Source organism: Peromyscus eremicus, chromosome 8a, assembly GCF_949786415.1.
Source record: "Peromyscus eremicus chromosome 8a, PerEre_H2_v1, whole genome shotgun sequence".
NCBI lineage: Eukaryota > Metazoa > Chordata > Mammalia > Rodentia > Cricetidae > Peromyscus > Peromyscus eremicus.
In genome coordinates, this window is record NC_081423.1 from 67070046 (window position 1) to 67090229 (window position 20184).

The window sequence follows — 20184 nt, forward strand, 5'->3', positions numbered from 1 at the left end:
AGTGTCCTTTGGCCAAAGAAACCTCCAGCCTGGGGCACAAATGGTCTGTGATAATGATTTCAGACCCCCAACTCACATTCCCAGGGAGAGACCTAACAGAATAGTATGATATTCGGAGGGGACTTATTCCCAGGTATGCACACTGTTTAATCCCATAAAAGACAATCCACAGGAGGGATTTTCCTAGAGAGAAAAGCTGGGGCCACAGGGAAAGGGAGCCTTTTACGGGGAAGACTTGGGGGGAAGCCATGTATGTCCTCACGCCCAGAGCATGACATCTGTGTGGTTTCTGGCAGAACACAGTAGGCAGCAAACCAGTGACCACAGTGAACGGTTTCATTTCTCAAATGAGGTCGGGGTTTAGGGGCATTTGTGTGGTGTATGGTATATGTGGGCACACAGGTATGTTTGTGTGTTACATGCATGTAGAGGCCGAGGATGACTTTGAGTGTCATCCTTGATCACGCCCCACCTTATTTTTTGAGACAGAGTCTTTCACTCGAACCCAGGGTCTCTGATTTGACTAGTCTAGCTATCCAGCTGGCTCTGGCGTTCCCCTGTCTCAGCCTCCTGAGTGCTGGGATTATGGGTGGGCCACTGCACCAGACCGGCGTTTACATGGGTGCTAGAGATCTGAACTCAGGTCCTCGTGTGTCATCAACGGAGCCATCCCCCAGGACCCTGGAGAGTTTTTAACTACAATTTCCTTGTGTCTCCTCCACTACTATTAAATGAGTGCATTGGTGGTGATTAGATTTAACCATTTAGCCTCCCAGGACCAAGACGTGCTCCACTTGTGAGGACGCATGTCCCCCCAAGAGTCACCATCAGATGAATTATACCCTATTTCTGGGGAAATAGGCTGACTACAGAAGGTGGACATTTTTGAAGGGATGTTTCTGGTACGGATCTGGACCAGCTAAAATGGGTGGACTGTACGGGATACACGTGGACTTTGCAACCCAGCATCACCCTTCTGATGAAGTACCTCCAAATGTGTCTAGGCTGGCATCCCTATCCTGCCTGAAGATCCAGGACCCGGCTTTGATAGTCTAGCCTCCCCCTGCTAGTAAACAGAACTATTGAAATCTGAAACAGAAGCTAAGTCTGGGAACGAAGTTTCTCTCCTATGAGGAAATTATTAAGGAGAGAGAAGACCTCTCTTCCCCTGAGTGGCATCCCATGAGGATGCGAGACTTGCAGTCACTATAGGTATTTGTGACCCTAAGGACATGGTTGAAGCCAGAGGGTGCTACCACAGAAGGTAGAGCGAGGGGGTGGCGAGAAGACCATGGGACATTGCTTAACCACAGTCTCACGTGAGTGTCCCAACTCGCTCTTCTCATGAGTTAAGTCAAAAGCTCTCCTTGCTGAAGGCCACACTGCCCTCAAATTCCAGACCCAGCATAAGGAGTTGTAGGAGGAACATGAGCACTCTAAGTATTTTTTATCTTTTAGCAATGTCTTTTCATAAAACCTGCTATGTATCAAGAGCTTTATAAGACACATGTATATAGACAAATGTCCTTTGGTCTCCTTGCCTCTTTAATAAGATGGGTAGGATTTATACAACTGTCTTCTTTGTATACATGAAATTGACCTTGGAGAATATCTACTTTGCCCTAAACACTAAGTCAGTAATCACTGAGGGAGTTAAACCTAAGCCTGGGTCTCTTGGTGTTTTGTTTTTTGTTTTTTTCTGAGACAGGGTTTCTCTCTGTAACAGCCCCAGCTGTCCTGGAACTCACTCTGTAGACCAGGCTGGCCTTGAACTCACAGAGATCCACCTGCCTCTGCCTCCTGAGGGCTAGGATTAAAGGCGTGCGCCACCATGCCCTGCAAGCTCAGGTCTCGAATGCCAAGCAAGTGTTGCAGTAAGGAGTCTACACCCATCTCTCACAAAATGTGGCTTCTGCGCTCAGTTCTGCAAGTAAAACGAGATCGATGTGGGCTAACCCACCAGATGTCCTCACAGCTTCAGAATCTCTCCACAGTGCCTGGGTCTCAAACCCTGAGTCCCACCCAGCACAGTGGCGTCTGCGGGAGGGTAAGGGCTGTCTGAGATAGCTGTGGGGCAGTCATGCGGGAGATCACTGTCCTCGCGGTTTCATTGATTTTTGTGGAGAGGGAGTCTGTGATCTTAGCTGGAAATATTTATGCTCCAAGGAGAGAAACTCGGGAGTCTCGGTCAAGTCATTAGGCCACTCGCTCCCAGCGACCTTCTTAATTCAGCGAGTCCTCCCCTGTGGCTCCAGCCGCTGCAGGGCTGCACGGGGGCCCTGTATTTACGAGCAAAGCCTCCAACGCCCGAATGGAGGAGTACATTATAAGTGATGGTACCTACAAGAGGGGCAGCCTCCCTATCCAGGGAGACACTTCAAAGTTTGCCCCCCTTGGTCTCAGCAGGGGGCTTCCTGGGCCCTGTCCTGTCTAATCAGATACCTGTCCGCATAGTCTCCAGGATTTGCCGAGCTCAGTTCCGTTTGTCTGCACGAGCCTTTCACAGTCAGCGGGGCCACTGCGGCTCAGTGATGACCACTTTGTAAAGTTAGCGGAGAGGAAGCTGAACCCACACTCCAAAACGCCAATCTGGGGTTTCGCCAAAGCCACCCCCACCCTCAAAGGTCAAGACTGCTCCTTCTCTGTCCCTGACTACAAATTATAGCCAATAGCTAAGGCTCTGTACCTATTTTTTTGTGGCAATAACTGACTTATTTTGCTGTCTGGGTCTTTAGGCCAAACTTGATTCAAGTCCAGACTTTGAATTTGCAATTCCTTCAGGCCTCCGAGAACAAAGAGCATGAGATGCTCACAGACACTGGATCGTGTCCAATCTGATTCCCCAGTAGCCAGATACAAATTCTTCATATTAGTAAAATTGCTTGGCAATTCTCAAAGCCCTTCTGTTTGATCCGGCCAATCATCCCTAAAACCACACACCTAGCGCAGAGACAAGGAAATGACGCAGAGAGATGGTGTCATTTGCCCAAAGTCACACCACTGAGTCCAGAGCTCTTCTCTCTGCATCCGTAGCAATGGCTCATTTTTAATCCGTATTCTCAGGGCCAAAGGGGGCTCCTGGAGAAGGAAGAAACTCACCCTAGGGTGTGACAAATCTAAGGAAGTAATGGAGCAGAAAGATGAGGGTTGTCTCTGAGTGACTCCCATTTCCTGAGACCGTCTCCCAACGCCAGGTCCCCCACTGCACTTCCAGGGAAGGGGTACCCAAATTTGACAACAACCTTAAAAGTGGGTGTGACATGGTGGATAATGACCCGTGGTGCTGAGAGATAAGCCTTCAGTGGAAACCAAATTTTGATCAACTATGCTAATTAAAATGGAATGATCTTTCTTGTCCAAGAATAGAAAATAATACAAATCATCGTCATTTTGGACAGTGATGAGAAATTATGCGGTGAAAGCTGGACATGGTGTTGTGGTGGCAACACTCCTGAAATCCCAGCACTCGGGAGGTACAAGCAAGCGGATAAAGAGTTTAAGGCCAGCTCAGCTACACAGAGAGTGAGGCCAGCCTGGGTTGTACAAGGCCCAGGCTCACAAAGACTATCCAAGTTTACATAAGAATGTATTTCATAGATATGTACAATTGGCTAATATTTTAAATTGCAATGTCTCTGTATTTCATGATATTTGTGGTATTTGTTGACTTAAAATATATATTATTTTTCTTTTTGAGACAAGTTGTCACTATGTAGCTCAGGCTAGCCTCAAATTCACAGCCTCCCTGTTTCAGCAGAACTGTGAGTAGCAGCACATTCCCCCTGTCTGGCCAGTGGGTGGTGTGTGTGTGTGTGTGTGTGTGTGTGTGTGTGTGTGTGTGCGTGTGATCACACATGGTGTGTGTGTAGCTTAGAGGACAACTTTTCAGTAACCAGCTCTCGCCTTCCGCCTTGTTTTGAGGCAGGGTCTCTTGTCGTCTGTGCTGATTGATGTGCTGGGGACTCTAGGCTAGCTGATCCTCAAGCTTCCGGCCCACTCTCCAGTCCAGGGCTCGCTTTCTCCCTCAGGAGTGCTGGGGTCACAGGTGCACTCTACTGGGTCTAGCCTGTCACCTGGTTTTGCATAGCACACTGAGTCACTCTTCACCCTGGCTGTTTCCTCTTAGACTCAGCCTCACCTGCTATGCAGTCAAGCCTGCGCATTTCACCTATGGAGAACAAGTTCCTAACAGCATCAAGGTTTGGTTTTTTTTTTTAACCTGTGAGTGTGAATGGAGTGTCCCCTGTGGTTTCCAGGAAAGGAAGGGTAGGACTTTCCTCTCTGCTGTGTCTGGATGATGCTCGGGGTTGCAGCAAGAAGCCAAGGCTCCATCCCAGCCACTAGAGAAGCTGGTTGCCCAGGCTTGGCCTGTGGAAACAACCCCACAGCCTTACGAATCCAACCTCAAATTTCACACTGCCCCTATGACTGGGGCTCTCATATGGCCATGAAGCAGATCAGCCTGGGCTGCACTCTCTGCGATCAGAAACTTCTCACGCAGCACACCCACTGGGGAGGTCTGAGGACATCACGCATGTGCAAGACCCTTAGGTCCTGAGGAAGTAGGTACACAGGTTTAGATGGACACTGTGAGTGTGCAGAGAGGAACCTCTGTGTGAAGGGCTGTGTGTTTGCCCGGAGACAAATCTCAGGGCCCCTACCCAGGCAGACAGATTCAGGGAAGTGGCTGGGGTTTGACTCAAAGCAAAGGACTTCTCTGGGAAAGCTGTGATGGGTGTGGCAGGCTGTTCACGAGATCCCGTTTGAGACCATCCTCTTCTCACCTGCCTCCCATTTCTTCATTAAGGACTAAAGTGTTCCCTACAGAGATGCCCTGAATTTGGACTCCTTGGGGCCAGGCTTGCCAAACCTGGAAGATGGGGACAGCATGGGAAAGATTGAAATAATTTGTCTTCCCGCCCTAGACAGTGCACTCTTCTGATTTCCAAGGAGAACCCCTCTCCCAGCACCCCTGGGACTTCCAGGTCCCCCTGAATGACAGGTAGAGTGATCCAGGACAGTTGAGGCATCTTAGTTTGCCCAGGAAACTTAGATTGCCAGGTTTCCCAGGAAGTGGGGGTTTCCGTGCTCAGACAAGGACAACGCCAGACAAACAGGATACTGTTTACCCTAACGGTGTTTAGATCACAGTGAATCAAGGTAAGTGCAGATTGATATTTTCAAATAAAAAGCTAATGGGAAAAAAATCTAAATATCACCACTCGCCTTCAGGAAATCCCATGTTAACAAGAAATACAACTCTACGTCGAACTCACCTCAGGGAGCATGGAAAAGGTGGATTTCTTTACCTTTGCCTCCCTGCCTGTGGGCTCAACTCTTGGTAAACAGACTTTCAAGTGACAGCTCACTCGAGGACTTGGCTTTCTAGAAAACTGAGCAGGTGACAGGTACACTGTCCTGTATGTAAACATGCCTGGTAGGGAGAACGAAGGACGCTTAATTTTAAACGTTAGCAAGGCTCCCCCGGGGATACCTGGTTTATCTTGCAGGATATGAATATCACACAAAATCGATTGTGCAAAATCGAGTAAATGTTTTGTTTCAAAGGATTAGGTAAAGCGCTGACCATGTCTTAGTTTGTTTTCCTGTCGCTATGATAAAACTCCCTGACAAAAGCAATTTAAGGGGAAGAGAGTTAATTCTGGCTCAGGGTTCAAGGAAGTCAAGGCTGCAGGGACCTGGAACAACTGGTCACGTTGAATCCAGGATGGGAAATCGGAAGCAATGATGCATGTCAAGAGTCCAGTTTGCTTTCTCCATTTCATACAGTCCAGGATCCCCTGCCCAGGGAGTGGGTCTTTCCACATCTATTAACATAGAGATTAACCCCTCACCTACAGGCCTGCCCAGAGGCCCACCTCCCAGGTGAGTCTGTACTCACTCAAGTTGGTAATTAACACTATCACATCTCACAAGCATGAGCTCTTGGGCTCAATCTCCAAAACCCTGGGGCGGGGGGAGTCTTGTGATCTCAGCCTTGGGGAGGTGGAGCCTTGTGGCTCCCTAGGAGCTCATTGGACAACCAGCCTACCCTATTCAGTGGGCACCAGGTCCCACTGAGAGACTCTGTCTCAAAAACAAGATGGACAGCTCCTGAGGTATGATACCTGAGATTGGCTTTTGGATTCTTTTTTTTTTAAAGAGTTATTTATTTATTATGTATACGGAAGAGGGCACCAGATCTCATTACAGATGGTTGTCAGCCACCATGTGGGTGCTGGGAATTGAACTCAGGACCTCTGGAAGAACAGTCAGTGCTCTTAACCTCTGAGCCATCTCTCCAGCCCCGGTTTTTGGATTCTATACCCACACACAAATATACACCAACACACACACACACACACACACACACACACACACACACACACACACACAGAGTGTTTTAAAAGCCTCAGCTTAATTTTGATCAGGTCCCTATTGTGCTATAGTGGGAGCCCCATTTTTTTTCTTCAAAGGTGACATCTAAATCTGAGTCGGGTAGAGGAGGTACTGGGGGGGGGCAGCAGCATGAACAGCTAGAGCATGAAGTGGGTCACATACATCTATCTCAGTAAGAAGTTAGCACCATTTTTATCCCCCATTTTACAGATGAGGCAAAGAGAAAGTAGAGGTTTGCAGAGATAGGAAAAGGCACAGTGAGGTCTGAAAATCAAAGACTCAAGGCCAGAGCTGCCACCAACTATCATTCAGCCACCTACTGTTGACTGATTGCTGTGTCCTGACCTAGGTGGACAGGACAGAGCAGTGAAGGAAGCAGAAGTCCTCAAAGAGCTTTGGTTTGGCTAATTCCAGCCACTTCCTGCTTACAGCAACCGTGAGACATGCTCTCCATTTCCTGGTTCCAGGCACCATGTCCCCCCAGGCTATGTTTTCTCCTGTTCCCGTCCTAAGGTCTAATAACTGTCCCTTTGTTCCATATCTCCTAGAAAGATGTGTGTTCATTTCGCTGGCTGCTGTGTTATGCTAGAGGGAAACTTCTGGGCTGAGGCATCCCTCCCACCCCCGCCGTCTGTTCTCAGACCCACAGCAGCACGCTGTCACCCCAAAAGCTCCCAGAGAACAAACGGCATGCTACTTCAGGCACAACACTCCAGCCATTACTGCTTAGGGGCCTGGCTTGCAGAACCCGCTCGACGCCTAGCTCACATGAGATATAATCCTTAGAAAGCTAGAAACCTCCTGGAAAATCATCCCATCTAACCTCGTTTTACAGAGAAGGATCATGAGCCCAGAAACGAGATGAAGGGTTAGCGGTCACTGATTTGAGGCAGAAGGGAAATCAGAGAGAAGGGGGTGTTTAATCACTTACGTCTTTTGTGTGGCTGTTCTTGAGCTCGCCCCCTTCCTTGTACTCCTGACTCACTGATGGACCTTAACGCACACTCACTGTCATATGGAAAGAGTAGATGATGCCCAAAGGACCAGACCCAGTCCCACCACTTGGCATTGTATGGATAAACAAAACCTTACTTTCCTTCATGAAGCAGGACAATAATACTGAGTCTGCAGGAATTTTGTGTGGGGATTCAATGAACTGATGGGCTCATACTTGTAGCATGCTTGTTTCCTTTCCTTGCATCCCAGTGTCACATAATAAAGACAGGATCCTTGTCCTCAAAATTATAATCAAAGCTATGACTGTGAATGCGTACAAGATGGAGGGTGGGAAGAGAGAAGCTAGCTAAAGGGTAAGTCAAGGCAGGGATGAGAGGTAATTGGAGCGCTTTTAGTCAAAGATGCAATCCATGCTTGGAAGTTGAGAAAGAAAGGTGAGTTGCTTGAGTGTATGAGAGAGGTTTTTCCAGAGAGGTCTTCCCAAAGCCCCTTCGTAAGGCAGCCTCCATCTTCACTCTGGGCTCCTTTTCCGCCTGCGTTTGCTCACAGCACAATGCCTGATACATTTGTCCCGCAGCCGAAGGTAAGCCCTCCCGAGAGACAAAGAACAATCCGAATGGAACAGGGACCGTGTCTAACTGCGAGAGACACAGTGGACGGACAGGCTAAGGTTCTGGTTTCCAGAGGCAGAAGTGAGGCTGCTCTGCGGAGCTGGGGAGGGACTGCCTTGTCTGGAAGGCCCACATTCCTGACCATTGGCTGGCTCCTTTCATTTTCGTTCCAACTGGTGAGCCCAAAGAGACAACCCCCCCCCCCCCCCACCATCCTAGACTTCGGGTGCCTGGAAGTTGGCCCTTGACATGGGAATCATCAGAAGTCACTGGGAGCTCTCAGGTGCATCCAGTTGTGTTGCGTATTGGTCCAGCAAAATGTTAGACAGATGTGTGGCTCAGAGCTTTGGGGGGGCGGGCATGATTAAATCACCAAGTCTGTTATTTGTGTTGGATAGTGAGATAAACTATGGGAGCCTTCACCCATAAAACTGTCTGCAGCATTAAAAACACACTTCATTTAAAAAAAAAAAACTCCCCGGTGACCAGGAATGTACCCCTCTAAGATGGGAGTTGGCTGAAAATGCTTTTTAAAAACAAAACAAAACAAACTCACAAATGATCAGAGCTTGTCTCATTGCGCAGGTGGGCGGTAGGGGGCGCTGTTGATACAAAGTATATCAGTTACCCGTTGACTCCATTACAGAGACTGCAGACTGTTTGTAGGGCGCAAGCCCCGATTCTACTAAGTAATGAGCAGTTGTGCCTGAAGAATGTGGCTCTCTCAATCTGAAGAGTAATCTTTTCCTGGTTGGCATCCTCTTTCATGGTGCTAGCTCTCTTTCTACAAAATTGTCTCATGATTATTTTGAACTTTGCCACAGGATTGGCCTGGCTCCTGAAGAAGTTACCTGTTATTTGTCTCAAGGACAAACGTTTGCTGTCCTAAGAATCTTCAGGTTGGAATGTTGGCCTATCTGGAGTGAGGGAACGCAAGTCCCACGCACTAGCCTGAAGGCAGTCTAGACACAGTAGGATCAAATCCACCCCTTCCAAATGACCTCAGGAGGGCTGCAAAGGAAAACACTGAGAAAAGTGCTCTTGGGTTCACCTACAATCCAGGGGAAGAAAGCTGCCCCTAGAAATGCACAGAAGTGCTTCGAACGAATAGGTTGTTTGGGGGAGAGTGTAGAGATTGATCCTCAGCATTTCATAAACCAGATATAGTAATGCTTGCCTAGAATCTCAGCACTCAGGAGGTGGAGACAGAGGATATTAGAAGTTCAGGATTATCCTTGGCTATTAAGTGAGTTCAAGCCAACCTGGCATACACTACACCATATCTTTTTTTTTTTTTTTAAGTTTTTTGTTTGTTGTTTGTTTTCCATTCTAAAGACTAAAAGGTAACTACTCACAGGGCACCAGGCAGTAGAATTGTGCGTATCCAAATGTTTGGTCCTTACAGCCTGAGAGATGAACAAGGATGCCTTCCTTACCTCCAACCCTTCACCCTCTCTCAATCAACCAGCCTCCAAGGCTAGCTCAGCTTCACCAGATCCTGCATGGGTTACTTTGGGATGCCCAGGTCACCACAAGGATCAAGAAAATACCGACATGGTTGGGGCTATGCTGATATTTTGATCTTTTCTGGAGTCTAGAACCTTCACTGTCCTGGGCAGCTTCTCCGTTCTTCTGCAAAGGACACTAAGTTCCCAGACAGTTCAGGCACTCGTCACGGTTCAGGGTCCTTGAGACTCGGGCATCCAGGCTGAGTCGGTGTCTCAGGACCCTCACCTGCCTGCACACAACGGCATTCGTGGAGGCACCAGAGAAAGGCTGGGAGACAAAGGTGGCTTTCACCCAGAGCCAGCTGAGAGGGGATGGCTGTGGCATGGTCTGTAGCCCTGAAGCAGGGTGCCGTCCTGTGACTCTGAGCTCAAAAATGTGTGAAATTTCTTTTTGCTGGGCATTTCACATCAAGCGGAACCTGTTCTCAGAGAAACATTCCATTTCACAGACCCTAATGGTTTTCCTCTGTGCCGATGCATTAATGAGGCTCTGGCTCATTCTAATCAGAAGGAAGCCATGCAGATAATTGCCTGAATTTTTAATTCAGGGTTATGATAGGAGAATCAAAGTCACACTGCAGTTGCTGAGGCTGTCTTTGGTTCCAGGCCATTGACTTTTGCAATTTTCTTTGATTTCCCCCTCCCTGTCTCTTTCTTCTACCCCCACTCCCACCTCTCTCTCTCTCTCTCTCTCTCTCTCTCTCTCTCTCTCTCTCTCTCTCTCTCTCTCTCTCTGCTCCTGGAGGCAGTTTCGAGTTGGGTGGCATAGAGAAAAACAGGGGCTGCCCTTAGGATCTTTCTTCCTCCTCTTTTTTTTTTTTAAATTCCTCCTCCCCCACCATTGAAGGGGTTGATCGCTAATACACCTGTCACCCCAGGGCTGGTTCTGGGAGAGTGCCCTGCCACTGGCCTCCCTACTCAGGGTCTCCGCGCTCATAAGCAAGACAGGAACTCTGCCCCAGGAGAGGACCTCCCTTGGCAATTTACTTTTCATTTCATCTCAGATTCTAGGGAAAGTGAGTGAGACTTAAAGACTGTGTTTGGTGCCGAGACAAGGGCAAGCAGGATGCTGGGGTCCTTTCTGAGCAGATTCACCTCCTGATGCGACTACCATGGAGGAGGACTAGAACCTTAAAAGACTTTCAGAACTCTGGGGAAGGACCAGTCATAGAATGAGGTGGAGGCAAATCGTTTGTACGGTGTATTGCCACCACCCTGCAAACGTAAAACAGCCAGAGGTGGTACTAATGGGGGCTCCCCAACATTGGCCAGTTGACCCCACTGTCTGGGACCTGGGCCTGATACAGGTTTTGCTAGGGAGGACAGTCAGCCTTCTTGGCCCAGCTCCAAAAAGGCAAGCTGGCTCTTCCAGGACAGTGACTATTCCTGAAAAGGGAATTTCTTCTCCCAGTATTCCCTACAGCCACACTACCAACCGATGTTTACACTTGAAGCCAACATCAGCCGAGTGAGCCTTTCCCTGGCACCTGGGCTCTGAACCGATGCCCACAGCTCACGTGGCCTCTAGGTGCAGGCTGTATCTCCACATCAGGCTCTATGATGGGAAGGAGTCTTACTTTTAAGAGACAGAGGTATTCGCACCGTGTGTGAGCATCTTCTAGCTGCCGAGGACTTCCCATGCCATCCGGTCCTTAACTCCTCACAAATACCTTGTGAAGAAGACATGACTATCTCTACCCACCAGGAAGTGGGTAAATCAGCAGGAGATAGAAGTCTTGCTACCACCTGCATCTGACTGCCCAGGCGGAAGAGGGTATTTGTCTGTCTGCTTTTGCACTTGTGTTTCCCCAGGATACAGAAATACCTGGGATTGCATCCCCAGGATGTAGCAACACCACCGCCACCAGTTCCTCCTATTTCAAGATCGCAGAAACTATGGGGGGCAGTCACCTCTATTATCCCTACGGCGCTTTTGTTTCCTCAATCAACTGTGGCCCCATGCTTGAATGACACCCGTGTCTGGAGAATGCCAAAGCAACTTCAGACATACGCTACCTTTGCTCAGAAGTCAGGGATGCAGGGGAGAAGACTGACATCTATTTGAGACCAGGGGACTTCACCCAGGATCTGCTACTGTACAAGAGATATTTGCACACTTGTGTTGGGAATTTTTACTATTGCTGCTGGGTTTTGTTCTGTTTAAGACAGGGCCTCACTGTGGCCCCTGCCCGGCCTGGAACTTTCTATGTAGACTAGACTGGCCTTGAACTCCTAGAGATCCACCTGCCTTTACCTGAGTCCTAGGATGAACAGAATGCTCCACCATGTCTCGCTCTATTGGAATTTTTAAATAAAATCAGCTGTTTGGCTTGGTGGTGCAAACATGGAATCCCAGCACTCAAGAGACTGAGGCAGGAGAATAGCAGGTTTGAATGCAGCCTGGGCTTCATAGTGACGCTCTGCCTCAAAATAAATAAATAAATAAATAAATAAATAAATAAATAAATAAATCCAAGCTGGGGTGATGCTTCACAACTGTAATCCCAGTGCTTGGAAGGCTGAAGCAGATGGATTTGCTTTGAATTCCATGCCAGCCTGGGTTATAGAGTTAGGCTTTATCTCAATAATAACACAAAAATTAAAATTAGTTTCCATTTCTTTTTAAAAAGGGGACATTTTAAAGACATTTTCAGGCAGAGTTGGAGCTTCATTCAATCAGCAAATAGTTAATCAGCACTAATTATATTCCTGGTTGTGCCAGGCACTGAGGCTGCTGGGAAGAAAGACGGAGTCGTGCCCTCCATGGGCTACACTGAGTGGGGCAACTGGATAGGTAAATCCTTATCCTATTGGATGAGAGCTGTGGCAGACAAAAGTATAACCTACTATGAACATTGAAAGGACATCCTGCCATCAAGCTAACAACACATTGTATAAACTCCAGCAAAACAGTCTCAGCCAGAACCCTCGTCCCTGTGCTCAGGGTGCGTCCATTCAGGGATGAGCAAGCCCATTCTAAACTTTGCCCCTTTTACCTCCAGAACCATCTTTCTCCTGGCTCCCTAGAGGCTCAGACTGCTCCCCAGATCCTGTGCACTCCAGTCCTGTGAACCCGGAGTTAATGATTAAACCCAGCATTGGTGCTGTGGCTGGAGGCTGAAGCTTCCTTGGGGTGAGCCAGGCAGCTCTGTCTTGGAAACTGCCTGGGTTCCTGGCTCAGCTCCAGCCTGGCACAGGCCAGAGACAGATCCAGCTCCCACACCCACAGGCAGTACCTTCTCAAAGTCGTCTGGAACCTCAAAGACATGCCATCTCTGGCCCTTCTGGAGCAAACCTGAGGCGCTGGGGCCCACTGAGGGTGTGCGTGTGAAGAACGGGATCTTAGGACAGATTCCAGTTCTGCTACTAATTAGCTGGGTGACCGTGGGGGCATTCTCCTTACCTTTTTGGGGCTTCGAACTCCTCATCCGTAACAAAAGAAGACTGTGACCAGATTGGGCCCTGTTCTGTGCCTCTGCACAAGCTGAGCTGTCACCCTGGCCTGGTATGTTCTATTTCTCCTGTTTTCTCACTCATCCTTCAGGGGTCACCTCAGCGAAGGGGTCACCATCGTCAGAAAGCCTTCCTTGGCCCCCTCCCTATGCCCCGCCCCTTAGCCTCAGGGCGCTCCTTCCCTTTTCATGACCTAGCCTAAATCACTTCTAATTGTCGATAGCTAGACAGAGACGGAAGAAGTTGTTTACCTCTTCTATTCCAGCACAGGGTCTGACATTGAACGTGCGCTCAGAAATGTCAGGTTTCATCCGATTAGAATCGTCTCCATTAGTGGCGTCCATTTTATTTTTTATTTATCTTACGTGTAGGAGTGCTTTGCCTTGCCTGCATGTATGTCTGTGCACCGTATTTGTGCCTAGGTCCCAAGGAGGCCAGAAGAGGGTGTGGCTGGAGTTAAAGACCTTTGTGGGTGCTGGGAATCAAACTTTGTCCTCTGGAAGGACAGCCATCACTCTTAACCACTGAGCCATCGATCCAGTCTCTGTTTATCTTGTCTTTTATCATCTTCACTCCTTTGGTCTACGTCTCTCTTTCCACTTTAGCAAATGAATCCTATTTCCCTTTGGTTTGGAAACTCTACATTCTATTTCTTGTTTTTATTTCCCAAGGTAGGAACCCTTGAAATATTAACATAAATGCTTAATGAGTCTAAAGTTGATATCTCCAACTCTTTCCCTCCCAAACATAAAAACCTGAGAATACATTAGTCATTCCCAAGTCTGTACCATGTCTTGGTTCTTCAGCTTCATCTTATTTTTATATCCAACAACATTATTGTGTGGAATCATTTTATAGTCAATATTATTTGAATATAAATGTATGATTATATATTCATTTTATTTATTTTTGCTTGTGTTGCTTCTTACAGGGCCACCCCATATAGGTTCAGTTGACGTCTGAACGCCCTTTAGTAATCCTCTCATTGAGGGATTATGACAGATAATCTCTTCTTTATCCGAAAAATGCCATTCTATGTCCTCATTCTTGACTAAATATCTTAGTTAGACATGAATTTATACATTAATGACTATTCTTCTTGTGCATTTTAAAGATCACTCCCATTGGCTTCTAGCATCTTTGATAGTTGATAAATCTGCTGTCAGTCTGACATTGCTGTATACGAAATGTGTTTAAAGACTGAGTGTGGTGGGCACACTTTTTATCCAAGTACTCAGGAAACAGGCAAGTAGATCTCTGCGATTTAAGACCAGCCTGGCCTATAGAGAGAGTTCCAGGTCGGCCAAGACTACTCAGTGAGAGCCTACCTCAAAAATATACATATTGAAATTCTAGCTGGGTGGTGGTGCACACCTTTAATCAGCACTTGGAAAGCAGAGGCAGGCAGATGTCTGAGTTCGAGGCCAGCCTGGTCTACAGAGTGAGTTCCAGAACAGCCAGGGCTATACAGAGAAACCCTGTCTTGAAAAAAAAATTTATATATATTCTCTACGTAGCACAAGCTGGTCTTGAGCTCAAGGCAACCCTCCTACCTCAGCCTCTTAGGTGCTGGGATTATAAACATGAACCATCAGTTTTTAGGGTTTTTGTTTTGTCTCTGTTGTTTGTGCTGCTTTATTGTGTTGTGTCCAACTATAAAGTTGTTTTTATTTTTCCTGCATGGGACTCAGTACATTTCTTTACCTGAGTCTCTCACATCATTTTTCTTTTTTTTTTTTCTTCTTTTTTTTCTTTTTTTAGTGTGGATGCCAGAGTTTCTTTAATGTTGTCATCTGTACGTTTTCTCTATGTTGTCTCTTGGAACATCTGTCAGAAGCATGCTGGACCGTCTCAGTCCTTCCTATCTCCTAACCTTTTCCTGAGGTCCTCCTCTTTAATCATCCATGTTTCATGTGAGATGACTTCTTCAAGTTCATACTTTATATCACCAATTCTTGCAATGGTGTTTTATACTTTTTCTTAGATTAAAAAAAAATATGTGTATGCGTGTGTGACCATGTGTGTATATGTGCATGTGAGTGCAGATGCCAAAGGAGGCCAGAAGGGGGCATCAGATGGAGTCAGAAGAGATAAGCCACTCAGACATGGATAGAACTCAGGTCCGCAAAATCAGTATACCATCTTAGCCCCTGAGCCATCCTTTAGGCCCAGTTGTTGTTTTGAGGCAGAATCTCATCAAGTTGCCTGGGCCACTCTTGAGCTCATTCTGTAGCTCAGGCAGGCCTTGAACTTTCGATCCTTCTGCCTTAACCTCTTCAGTTGTTGGCATTACAGACCTTCACCACCAGACACACTTTAAAAAAAAAAAAGTGTTTTGTTGCCAGGCAGTGCTGACACACGCCTTTAACCCCAGCACATGGTGGCAGAGGCAGGTGAAAATCTCTGTGAGTTCAAGGCCAGCCTGATCTATAGAGCTAGTTATAGGCCAGCCAAGGCTACACAAAGAAACCCTGTCTTCAAAAACAAAATGAAACAAAAACTTGTTTCATCTTGTTTCTTTGTTTGTTTGTTTTTTGTTTTTGAGATAGGGCCTTGTAGCCTAGGTTGGCCTGTGTTGTGTAACAGTTTCCTTTGAGACTGAAACATTCTTTCCTACAGGGTAGGTCCTTAAACCGGAAGGTAAACAACTCAAAATAGCTTCAGGAAGTCCCTGAAACTGACCAGAATTCCTAGGCCACTCCCTATCCGAGTCAGCAAGAAAAGTTTAGAATCCCTTAGAGACTGGGTGGGGGGGACACACGACACTCTCCAGCAAGACCCTCAGGGGAGCCAAACTACAAAGAAGACTCCTGGGGGAGCCATGCTGCAGGGACTGAGATCAGAGCAGCTGCCTGGAGGGAGCAGAAGCCAGCCGAGCTGCCGGGAAGAGGTTTAGACCAGAGTCACTTAGAAAGGATTCTCTCCAACCTGTTGAGCTGCCTGCAGGCTGTGCAGTGTGCTCCAGATTCCCAGCTCTGTGAGCTGTCACCTGTGCTGGGGTGGGCCTCGGTGATGTAGCTGTCTTTAAGTTATTTCTGCTCCTATCAATAACCCTACACCCTATTCCTGTAAGTAAACCCAATTAAAACTCATGGTTTACCAAGTTGGACTCTGGTGGTATCCATACTTTGGTCTGGCGCGGGCTCCCTATCTGGAGCCCTTGTGTTGCATCTCCCTAGGGAAAGTTATTTCACACAGAAGTCCGGTGTTTGAAACCCTCCAGCCTCAGCCCCCTCAGGGCTGGGATTATAGGCATGTCTACCACATCCAACCAAGTCTCACCAACGCTTCCTTCATTTGTAGCTATTCATCATCGTGCTCCTCTATTAAGTTTGGAGTTTCAATAGCTATATTTTCACTTTAAAATGTTCCCTTTTTTCACGTTTGTTCTTTTTTACTCTTCTGTTCGTGGCGTGTTTTCAATATTTTAAACACGTACATTTCCTAATCTCCTTTGAAATACTCTGTTTCTGCACTTCGGTCAACACGGATGCTCCGCTGACTCTCCACTGTCAAGATGCTTGTTCCTGCTGTATTTTGTAACGAGAGAGAGAGAGAGAGAGAGAGAGAGAGAGAACATGCTCTACCCCTGAGCTACCCTTCCAGCTCAGCTCAGTTTGTGATTTTCTGTGGGTTCTTCTTCAGCAGGCACGGTCAGTGCTATTTCACCGATTCGTGGGCCCTGGGGAGTTTAGACAGATGAACTAGTTGCTTTACTACCCCACCTGGCAATTGTGATTCAAATGTCATGTCTTAGAATTAGATGAGTCAAGGTAGCCTTTTTTTTGCTCAGTGTGTTTTTCTACTTGAGTCCCAAGCATCAAGGTTTCTTGTATGTTCCCTATGCTGGAGCAGTTTTCCAGTCCCAACCTTGTAATCCAGCTCTCATCTCCCCTTCTCTCTGTCCTCAGGGTTTGTCTTCTGTGCCCCTATTGAGTATTTAAAACTAAACTTATAGGGCTGGAAAGATAACTCAGCAGGTCATGTACTGAGCAGGTGTGTACTGATTTTGCAGAGGAGCCGAGTTCAGTTCCCAGAACCCATGTCTGTCAACTCACAATCACCCGTAACCCCAGCTTCAAGGGGAACCAGACTCCTTTGGCTTCCATAGACACATCCCACACACTGACACCAACACCAACACCAACACACACACACACACACTTAAAAAATAATTTTTAAAGACTTAACTCCCATAACCTATCACTGTATCTGTGACCCACCTTCCTTCCCATTTAATAATGTGTTTGAAAAAGAAAATCTTGTATTGTTTTCCTTAATCCAGATTTTTATAACACAAGTAAGCACAGAAGTCTCCAGATATTTGCTAATAGACGCGTTTCTTTCTAGTTCTGCAGTCTGATTTTTCTTGTGTGCGAAAAAGCAGCTTAACATCAGAAATAGAAATCCCAAAGCTGCCTGGCTTTCCACATTGCTCTTCCTGAGGAAACTTGGATGGTCCAGTGACTCTGGTGAACTCTCATGACTGGAGGGCAGTGTTATAAACACCACAGACCAAGCTCCTCTCCAGCTGTATTTTGGGGGCAATGGATGTAGACTGTGCCAAGGAGAACCAAGAAACTTTTTAAAAGAACTTTCCACATGAAAGTTTTGTGCCTTATGATTTCTCTCCAACAATGCTAGCAGTCCAACATCATCTGCTCCACCCCCTGCTAGTTTTTATGGGCTTTAGAAATGCGCTAGGCCACTGGAAAGGGCTGAAAGATGGTCCTCAGAAAACTCAAACCCATGCTTGAGAGACTGAAGATGTGCTTGCTAAACTGAAGACAAGATAACTGTTTGCTACACTGTAGGATTTTGTTCACACCGTCTTGAAATTGCTCAAGATCCCATATTCTCTAAGTACACAGGCTTGCCCATGAAAACCATCTGTTGGGGTCCATTCTTTGGGGAGATTTGTTGTTGTTGTTTATGGCACTAGAGATTGAATCCAGGTCTCCCACATGCCGGGCAAGCACCCTACCACCAGAGAGCTGCATTCTGATCCCAGTTTGGTCCCATTCTGCACACACCGACTTGAGGTCTTGCTGGATCTTCCTGTCCTGTGCCACACCCTGGGGTCATGGAGATGAGCAGGGAGGATGAGGCCTCTGCCCTCACAGTACCTGCAGGTTGGATGTTATCAAACATGGGTAGAAAGTGAAAGCTTTTATGAGCTTTCATTTTTCTTTGTATTTCCAGTTACTCACCCCGTTAGAATCTGTGACATGAACCTAAACAACGCCCTTCGATCAGTCCCACTACAATTCCTGTGGCACTTAGACATTCAGCCTGGTCAGCAGTTAGAGGTCCCAAGCGCATGTTCCACACCAATCTGTTTTTCTGAGCGGGACTTCAGGGTGAGCTGACAGGGCCTCTTCCCTTCCCGAGTCCTGGAGCACCACTGTGGCTCTTCTCCTGGACCACTTCCATTTTTCACCTTCTGTTATCATTGCCTGTATATCTCCCTTATTTCTACCCCCAGACTGTAAGCTCTTTGAAGGCAGGGCTCATGCTGGTTCATCTTTTATAGAGGCTCAAAAATTACTTTTGTATCATTTGGTGCAGTCCAAATACCTCGTGTCAACATGGAAAAATGCAAGGCCGAATGCCATTCAGTGGCTTGCTCAGTCTTGTGGAGAGGTGGTGGTAGCTGCTGGATGAGCCATGCCTCTTGTTGAGCTGTCCTTTCACACTCCTCAAATACCAGTTCCCTAATTCAGTGCTTCTCACACTTTTAACGAGCTACCTACTCCCCTGGAGAGCTTAGTGAAACACCGACCCTGCCTGGGTCTAGGTGGGGCTTGATGATCTGCATATGCAGTCTAACAAGCTCCCAGATGATGCTGGGGCCATGACCACAGACCGTACCCAGACCAGCTGTGGTCCATTACAAGCCAAACTCTGGTAGGTGCAGAGACAGTGGGAGTTGGGAGTGATAGGTAGAAAAGAGCAGCAAAATTTAGAACGATCCAGACTCTCAAAGCTTAGAATTCAAGAGGCTTCAGGAGAATGCAGGCTGAACACAGGTATGGCGATAACAGAGACCTCTTCTCTATATATAGTATCCTAAACACGCCCCAAAAGGAAGAGCAGGTCGTTTTTCCTGGGTGAGCCATTGAAAAGGAACCTGGGCCCTCCAAGCTCCCTTGCTTGAAAAGTCATTCTATAAAAGCTGTCAGTGCCTGAACTCTTGGGATGGTGTTGAAACGGAGAGGAATTACGAGGATCTAGCTGGGAAAGCTTAGTCTTTGTGAGTTGTCATGCTTGAAAGCTGTAGTGTCCCAGCGAAGGCCTCTCTCTGTGTGCTACTGTGACACCATGAACCAGTTTGTTTTTATCTTAAAGAGTTAAAAAAAAATGTTTTACAATAGTTTCGTCTGTATTTGACTAGATTGCCCTAGGGATTTTTCTTTCACTAGCAATAAATGTGGTCTTCAGATTCTGTCTGGAGCTTGCAGTCACTTCCTGATTAGGTCCCTTGAGAGCTCAGAACTGTGCAGAACCTACACGGGTCCCTGGTGGGGTGGGCACACCCAGTCTACCCACGAGATCCCCAAATAGCTCCTGGAAGTTGGTCTAAGAAAGAGAACAAAAATGAGAAGGAATTTCTCCAGAGGGCTGCCCAGCCAAACTTCGTTAGCTTATAGGGTTCTATGTGTTTAATCTCTCCTTTCTGGAAGGTGAATGGGATAAAAAGCTAAGCTAAGTGGAGCTCTAATCCACAGATCCCAAATACAAGGTCAGAAGAAAAACGGTGGTCAGCATGGCAGAGCTATAGCAACCTTGACATTAGCATGGGGGCAAAGGGAGGGGAAGCGTACCTTCCGTGCAGATACCCTTAGAGTGCTTTAAGTACATTTATTTGTTTATTTTTACAGTGTGTGTTTGGATCAGAGGACAACTTGTGGGAGTCAGTTCTCACGTGATTGAAGAATCACATGGGTTCTGGGGATCAAACTCAGGTCCTCAGGCTTGGTAGCAGATGCCTTTATCCAGTGAGCCATCTCTCTGGCCCATAAATGCATCTATTGAAAGATGGATTATTTTATTAAAATCTGTCTGGTATATATTACAAGAACTTAAGAACTGATTCATAAGAGCTCAAAAGCTATAAACCATCTGTCACTAGGAACGTGGCCACCCAGTATGGGGTCCCCACTCAGAGGACTCAGAATCTGAAAAATAGTAGATTACCTTTTATTACACGTGAAGTGATGAAAGATCCAGCCCTGAACCCAGATCACACAAGTGCC